General features: G+C 44.1%; 11 non-coding genes across 11 annotated transcripts; all 11 read right to left on the bottom strand.

Moving 5' to 3' along the window:
* Positions 1 to 480: 480 nt before the first annotated feature.
* Positions 481 to 599, bottom strand: LOC130400502 (5S ribosomal RNA). The gene has a single exon (XR_008902985.1). It is a non-coding gene; the product is annotated as a 5S ribosomal RNA (ribosomal RNA).
* Positions 600 to 1,128: 529 nt separating this feature from the next.
* LOC130395073 (5S ribosomal RNA) lies at positions 1,129 to 1,247 on the bottom strand. The gene has a single exon (XR_008898171.1). It is a non-coding gene; the product is annotated as a 5S ribosomal RNA (ribosomal RNA).
* A 512-nt stretch (positions 1,248 to 1,759) lies between these two features.
* LOC130395061 (5S ribosomal RNA) lies at positions 1,760 to 1,878 on the bottom strand. The gene has a single exon (XR_008898160.1). It is a non-coding gene; the product is annotated as a 5S ribosomal RNA (ribosomal RNA).
* A 519-nt stretch (positions 1,879 to 2,397) lies between these two features.
* Positions 2,398 to 2,516, bottom strand: LOC130400220 (5S ribosomal RNA). Its single transcript, XR_008902696.1, has one exon. It is a non-coding gene; the product is annotated as a 5S ribosomal RNA (ribosomal RNA).
* A 528-nt stretch (positions 2,517 to 3,044) lies between these two features.
* LOC130400500 (5S ribosomal RNA) lies at positions 3,045 to 3,163 on the bottom strand. The gene has a single exon (XR_008902983.1). It is a non-coding gene; the product is annotated as a 5S ribosomal RNA (ribosomal RNA).
* Positions 3,164 to 3,691: 528 nt separating this feature from the next.
* Positions 3,692 to 3,810, bottom strand: LOC130400600 (5S ribosomal RNA). Its single transcript, XR_008903078.1, has one exon. It is a non-coding gene; the product is annotated as a 5S ribosomal RNA (ribosomal RNA).
* A 519-nt stretch (positions 3,811 to 4,329) lies between these two features.
* LOC130395888 (5S ribosomal RNA) lies at positions 4,330 to 4,448 on the bottom strand. The gene has a single exon (XR_008898887.1). It is a non-coding gene; the product is annotated as a 5S ribosomal RNA (ribosomal RNA).
* Positions 4,449 to 4,965: 517 nt separating this feature from the next.
* On the bottom strand, positions 4,966 to 5,084 carry LOC130400219 (5S ribosomal RNA). The gene has a single exon (XR_008902695.1). It is a non-coding gene; the product is annotated as a 5S ribosomal RNA (ribosomal RNA).
* Positions 5,085 to 5,602: 518 nt separating this feature from the next.
* On the bottom strand, positions 5,603 to 5,721 carry LOC130399579 (5S ribosomal RNA). The gene has a single exon (XR_008902086.1). It is a non-coding gene; the product is annotated as a 5S ribosomal RNA (ribosomal RNA).
* A 529-nt stretch (positions 5,722 to 6,250) lies between these two features.
* LOC130395075 (5S ribosomal RNA) lies at positions 6,251 to 6,369 on the bottom strand. Its single transcript, XR_008898173.1, has one exon. It is a non-coding gene; the product is annotated as a 5S ribosomal RNA (ribosomal RNA).
* A 528-nt stretch (positions 6,370 to 6,897) lies between these two features.
* Positions 6,898 to 7,016, bottom strand: LOC130394909 (5S ribosomal RNA). The gene has a single exon (XR_008898022.1). It is a non-coding gene; the product is annotated as a 5S ribosomal RNA (ribosomal RNA).
* Between the last annotated feature and the right edge of the window lie 484 nt (positions 7,017 to 7,500).

Here is a 7,500-nt window from a genome sequence, read left to right as displayed (position 1 = left end):
GAATCTAAAGTGAGCTTCGTGGTACCATTTAACTCTGATTGCGAGTTGCGGCTCTGTCGAGCCAGGTTTTCCCAAGAAAGCCTGGGTATGTTCAGCGAGCTTCGTGGTATAGGGCACTGAATTCATTAATTATCTGAAATACACTGCGTGAGCGTGTGATGTTAAATGTTTGAACCAAGGTTAACGGTTAAAGTGTCAGAGAATGGGTGGTGATTTTTGGACGTCCTCCCATGATCTGAAGTGAGCGTGCGTGTTTGTGTTGGTGAAAGTTTAAGAAATGTACAACTGTCGGTTCAGCTCTCTGGTGCTCCCTGCTGGCAGTATCACTATACTGTCCTCATGTTTCACAAAAATAGTTTTGAGAGACGTTGTCAGTTTTTGTATGTTGCTTAAATCCTCCAAAGCGGTTGGCAGTAAACATCAGGTCACGGTACGCCACGGTAGGCCACGGAGGCAATGAGCTCGAGTTGAAAAAGAAAAAGCTTACAGCACCTGGTATTCCCAGGCGGTCTCCCATCCAAGTACTAACCAGGCCCGACCCTGCTTAGCTTCCGTGTTCAGACGAGATCGGGCGTGTTCAGGGTGGTATGGCCGTAAGCAATTAGTGCGGGCGCAAAACCAGGTTTTATACAGTAGCACATAAGGAGTGAGAAAGCTGCTGAGGCTTGACGTTACACTTTTACAAAAACAATCATTAGTTAGATATAAACGGCAGTAATTGATTCAGTAGGACTCCTTATCCATGTAAACGATCATTGTGACATCTGAATTCATTAATTATCTGAAATACACTGCGTGAGCGTGTGATGTTAAATGTTTGAACCAAGGTTAACGGTTAAAGTGTCAGAGAATGGGTGGTGATTTTTGGACGTCCTCCCATGATCTGAAGTGAGCGTGCGTGTTTGTGTTGGTGAAAGTTTAAGAAATGTACAACTGTCGGTTCAGCTCTCTGGTGCTCCCTGCTGGCAGTATCACTATACTGTCCTCATGTTTCACAAAAATAGTTTTGAGAGACGTTGTCAGTTTTTGTATGTTGCTTAAATCCTCCAAAGCGGTTGGCAGTAAACATCAGGTCACGGTACGCCACGGTAGGCCACGGAGGCAATGAGCTCGAGTTGAAAAAGAAAAAGCTTACAGCACCTGGTATTCCCAGGCTGTCTCCCATCCAAGTACTAACCAGGCCCGACCCTGCTTAGCTTCCGAGATCAGACGAAATCGGGCGTGTTCAGGGTGGTATGGCCGCAAGCAAATAGTGCAAGCGCAAAACCAGGTTTTATACAGTAGCACATAAGGAGTGAGCAAGCTGCTGAGGCTTGACGTTACACTTTTACAAAAACAATCATTAGTTAGATATAAACGGCAGTAATTGATTCAGTAGGACTCCTTATCCATGTAAACGATCATTGTGACATCTGAATTAATTAATTATCTGAAATACACTGCGTGTGCGTGTGATGTTTGAACCAAGGTTAACGGTTAAAGTTTCAGAGAATGGGTGGTGATTTTTTGACGTCCTCCCATGATCTGAAGTGAGCGTGCGTGTTTGTGTTGGTGAAAGTTTAAGAAATGTACAACTGTCGGTTCAGCTCTCTGGTGCTCCCTGCTGGCAGTATCACTATACTGTCCTCATGTTTCACAAAAATAGTTTTGAGAGACGTTGTCAGTTTTTGTATGTTGCTTAAATCCTCCAAAGCGGTTGGCAGTAAACATCAGGTCACGGTACGCCACGGAGTCAATGAGCTTGAGTTGAAAAAGAAAATGCTTACAGCACCTGGTATTCCCAGGCGGTCTCCCATCCAAGTACTAACCAGTCCCGACCCTGCTTAGTTTCCGAGATCAGACGAGATCGGGCGTGTTCAGGGTGGTATGGCCGTAAGCAATTAGTGCAGGCGCAAAACCAGGTTTTATACAGTAGCACATAAGGAGTGAGAAAGCTGCTGAGGCTCGACGTTACACTCTAACAAAAACAATCATTAGTTAGATATAAACGGCAGTAATTGATTCAGTAGAACTCCTTATCCATGTAAACGATCATTGTGACATCTGAATTCATTAATTATCTGAAATACACTGCGTGTGCGTGTGATGTTAAATGTTTGAACCAAGGTTAACGGTTAAAGTGTCAGAGAATGGGTGGTGATTTTTTGACGTCCTCCCATGATCTGAAGTGAGCGGGCGTGTTTGTGTTGGTGAAAGTTTAAGAAATGTACAACTGTCGGTTCAGCTCTCTGGTGCTCCCTGCTGGCAGTATCACTATACTGTCCTCATGTTTCACAAAAATAGTTTTGAGAGACGTTGTCAGTTTTTGTATGTTGCTTAAATCCTCCAAAGCGGTTGGCAGTAAACATCAGGTCACGGTACGCCACGGAGTCAATGAGCTCGAGTTGAAAAAGAAAAAGCTTACAGCACCTGGTATTCCCAGGCGGTCTCCCATCCAAGTACTAACCAGGCCCGACCCTGCTTAGCTTCCAAGATCAGACGAGATCGGGCGTGTTCAGGGTGGTATGGCCGTAAGCAACTAGTGCAGGCGCAAAACCAGGTTTTATACAGTAGCACATAAGGAGTGAGAAAGCTGCTGAGGCTTGACGTTACACTTTTACAAAAACAATCATTAGTTAGATATAAACGGCAGTAATTGATTCAGTAGGACTCCTTATCCATGTAAACGATCATTGTGACATCTGAATTCATTAATTATCTGAAATACACTGCGTGAGCGTGTGATGTTAAATGTTTGAACCAAGGTTAACGGTTAAAGTGTCAGAGAATGGGTGGTGATTTTTGGACGTCCTCCCATGATCTGAAGTGAGCGTGCGTGTTTGTGTTGGTGAAAGTTTAAGAAATGTACAACTGTCGGTTCAGCTCTCTGGTGCTCCCTGCTGGCAGTATCACTATACTGTCCTCATGTTTCACAAAATAGTTTTGAGAGACGTTGTCAGTTTTTGTATGTTGCTTAAATCCTCCAAAGCGGTTGGCAGTAAACATCAGGTCACGGTACGCCACGGTAGGCCACGGAGGCAATGAGCTCGAGTTGAAAAAGAAAAAGCTTACAGCACCTGGTATTCCCAGGCGGTCTCCCATCCAAGTACTAACCAGGCCCGACCCTGCTTAGCTTCCGTGTTCAGACGAGATCGGGCGTGTTCAGGGTGGTATGGCCGTAAGCAATTAGTGCGGGCGCAAAACCAGGTTTTATACAGTAGCACATAAGGAGTGAGAAAGCTGCTGAGGCTTGACGTTACACTTTTACAAAAACAATCATTAGTTAGATATAAACGGCAGTAATTGATTCAGTAGGACTCCTTATCCATGTAAACGATCATTGTGACATCTGAATTCATTAATTATCTGAAATACACTGCGTGAGCGTGTGATGTTAAATGTTTGAACCAAGGTTAACGGTTAAAGTGTCAGAGAATGGGTGGTGATTTTTGGACGTCCTCCCATGATCTGAAGTGAGCGTGCGTGTTTGTGTTGGTGAAAGTTTAAGAAATGTACAACTGTCGGTTCAGCTCTCTGGTGCTCCCTGCTGGCAGTATCACTATACTGTCCTCATGTTTCACAAAAATAGTTTTGAGAGACGTTGTCAGTTTTGTATGTTGCTTAAATCCTCCAAAGCGGTTGGCAGTAAACATCAGGTCACGGTACGCCACGGTAGGCCACGGAGGCAATGAGCTCGAGTTGAAAAAGAAAAAGCTTACAGCACCTGGTATTCCCAGGCGGTCTCCCATCCAAGTACTAACCAGGCCCGACCCTGCTTAGCTTCCGAGATCAGACGAAATCGGGCGTGTTCAGGGTGGTATGGCCGCAAGCAAATAGTGCAAGCGCAAAACCAGGTTTTATACAGTAGCACATAAGGAGTGAGCAAGCTGCTGAGGCTTGACGTTACACTTTTACAAAAACAATCATTAGTTAGATATAAACGGCAGTAATTGATTCAGTAGGACTCCTTATCCATGTAAACGATCATTGTGTTTTCTGAATTAATTAATTATCTGAAATACACTGCGTGTGCGTGTGATGTTAAATGTTTGAACCAAGGTTAACGGTTAAAGTTTCAGAGAATGGGTGGTGATTTTTTGACGTCCTCCCATGATCTGAAGTGAGCGTGCGTGTTTGTGTTGGTGAAAGTTTAAGAAATGTACAACTGTCGGTTCAGCTCTCTGGTGCTCCCTGCTGGCAGTATCACTATACTGTCCTCATGTTTCACAAAAATAGTTTTGAGAGACGTTGTCAGTTTTTGTATGTTGCTTAAATCCTCCAAAGCGGTTGGCAGTAAACATCAGGTCACGGTACGCCACGGAGTCAATGAGCTTGAGTTGAAAAAGAAAATGCTTACAGCACCTGCTATTCCCAGGCGGTCTCCCATCCAAGTACTAACCAGTCCCGACCCTGCTTAGTTTCCGAGATCAGACGAGATCGGTCGTGTTCAGGGTGGTATGGCCGTAAGCAATTAGTGCAGGCGCAAAACCAGGTTTTATACAGTAGCACATAAGGAGTGAGAAAGCTGCTGAGGCTCGACGTTACACTCTTACAAAAACAATCATTAGTTAGATATAAACGGCAGTAATTGATTCAGTAGAACTCCTTATCCATGTAAACGATCATTGTGACATCTGAATTCATTAATTATCTGAAATACACTGCGTGTGCGTGTGATGTTAAATGTTTGAACCAAGGTTAACGGTTAAAGTGTCAGAGAATGGGTGGTGATTTTTTGACGTCCTCCATGATCTGAAGTGAGCGTGCGTGTTTGTGTTGGTGAAAGTTTAAGAAATGTACAACTGTCGGTTCAGCTCTCTGGTGCTCCCTGCTGGCAGTATCACTATACTGTCCTCATGTTTCACAAAAATAGTTTTGAGAGACGTTGTCAGTTTTTGTATGTTGCTTAAATCCTCCAAAGCGGTTGGCAGTAAACATCAGGTCACGGTACGCCACGGAGTCAATGAGCTCGAGTTGAAAAAGAAAAGCTTACAGCACCTGGTATTCCCAGGCGGTCTCCCATCCAAGTACTAACCAGGCCCGACCCTGCTTAGCTTCCAAGATCAGACGAGATCGGGCGTGTTCAGGGTGGTATGGCCGTAAGCAACTAGTGCAGGCGCAAAACCAGGTTTTATACAGTAGCACATAAGGAGTGAGAAAGCTGCTGAGGCTCGACGTTACACTCTTACAAAAACAATCATTAGTTAGATATAAACGGCAGTAATTGATTCAGTAAGACTCCTTATCCATGTAAACGATCATTGTGACATCTGAATTCATTAATTATCTGAAATACACTGCGTGTGCGTGTGATGTTAAATGTTTGAACCAAGGTTAACGGTTAAAGTGTCAGAGAATGGGTGGTGATTTTTTGACGTCCTCCCATGATCTGAAGTGAGCGTGCGTGTTTGTGTTGGTGAAAGTTTAAGAAATGTACAACTGTCGGTTCAGCTCTCTGGTGCTCCCTGCTGGCAGTATCACTATACTGTCCTCATGTTTCACAAAAATAGTTTTGAGAGACGTTGTCAGTTTTTGTATGTTGCTTAAATCCTCCAAAGCGGTTGGCAGTAAACATCAGGTCACGGTACGCCACGGAGTCAATGAGCTCGAGTTGAAAAAGAAATGCTTACAGCACCTGGTATTCCCAGGCGGTCTCCCATCCAAGTACTAACCAGGCCCGACCCTGCTTAGCTTCCGAGATCAGACGAGATCGGGCGTGTTCAGGGTGGTATGGCCGTAAGCAACTAGTGCAGGCGCAAAACCAGGTTTTATACAGTAGCACATAAGGAGTGAGAAAGCTGCTGAGGCTCGACGTTACACTCTTACAAAAACAATCATTAGTTAGATATAAACGGCAGTAATTGATTCAGTAAGACTCCTTATCCATGTAAACGATCATTGTGACATCTGAATTAATTAATTATCTGAAATACACTGCGTGTGCGTGTGATGTTAAATGTTTGAAACAAGGTTAACGGTTAAAGTGTCAGAGAATGGGTGGTGATTTTTTGACGTCCTCCCATGATCTGAAGTGAGCGTGCGTGTTTGTGTTGGTGAAAGTTTAAGAAATGTACAACTGTCGGTTCAGCTCTCTGGTGCTCCCTGCTGGCAGTATCACTATACTGTCCTCATGTTTCACAAAAATAGTTTTGAGAGACGTTGTCAGTTTTTGTATGTTGCTTAAATCCTCCAAAGCGGTTGGCAGTAAACATCAGGTCACGGTACGCCACGGTAGGCCACGGAGTCAATGAGATCGAGTTGAAAAAGAAAAAGCTTACAGCACCTAGTAATCCCAGGCGGTCTCCCATCCAAGTACTAACCAAGCCCGACCCTGCTTAGCTTCCGAGTTCAGACGCGATCGGGCGTGTTCAGGGTGGTATGGCCGTAAGCAATTAGTGCAGGCGCAAAATCAGGTTTTATACAGTAGCACATAAGGAGTGAGAAAGCTGCTGAGGCTCGACGTTACACTTTTACAAAAACAATCATTAGTTAGATATAAACGGCAGTAATTGATTCAGTAGGACTCCTTATCCATGTAAACGATCATTGTGACATCTGAATTCATTAATTATCTGAAATACACTGCGTGTGCGTGTGATGTTAAATGTTTGAACAAGGTTAACGGTTAAAGTGTCAGAGAATGGGTGGTGATTTTTTGACGTCCTCCCATGATCTGAAGTGAGCGTGCGTGTTTGTGTTGGTGAAAGTTTAAGAAATGTACAACTGTCGGTTCAGCTCTCTGGTGCTCCCTGCTGGCAGTATCACTATACTGTCCTCATGTTTCACAAAAATAGTTTTGAGAGACGTTGTCAGTTTTTGTATGTTGCTTAAATCCTCCAAAGCGGTTGGCAGTAAACATCAGGTCACGGTACGCCACGGTAGGCCACGGAGGCAATGAGCTCGAGTTGAAAAAGAAAAAGCTTACAGCACCTGGTATTCCCAGGCGGTCTCCCATCCAAGTACTAACCAGGCCCGACCCTGCTTAGCTTTCGAGATCAAACGATATCGGGCGTGTTCAGGGTGGTATGGCCGTAAGCAATTAGTGCAGGCGCAAAACCAGGGTTTATACAGTAGCACATAAGGAGTGAGAAAGCTGCTGAGGCTCGACGTTACACTTTTACAAAAACAATCATTAGTTAAATATAAACGGCAGTAATTGATTCAGTAGGACTCCTTATCCATGTAAACGATCATTGTGACATCTGAATTCATTAATTATCTGAAATACACTGCGTGTGCGTGTGATGTTAAATGTTTGAACCAAGGTTATGGTTAAAGTGTCAGAGAATGGGTGGTGATTTTTTTACGTCCTCCCATGATCTGAAGTGAGCGTGCGTGTTTGTGTTGGTGAAAGTTTAAGAAATGTACAACTGTCGGTTCAGCTCTCTGGTGCTCCCTGCTGGCAGTATCACTATACTGTCCTCATGTTTCACAAAAATAGTTTTGAGAGACGTTGTCAGTTTTGGTATGTTGCTTAAATCCTCCAAAGCGGTTGGCAGTAAACATCAGGTCACGGTACGC

The sequence above is a fragment of the Gadus chalcogrammus genome, chromosome 12, assembly GCF_026213295.1.
Source record: "Gadus chalcogrammus isolate NIFS_2021 chromosome 12, NIFS_Gcha_1.0, whole genome shotgun sequence".
NCBI lineage: Eukaryota > Metazoa > Chordata > Actinopteri > Gadiformes > Gadidae > Gadus > Gadus chalcogrammus.
Note: the sequence above shows the minus strand (reverse complement) of the source record. Positions and strands in the feature narration are given on the sequence as shown.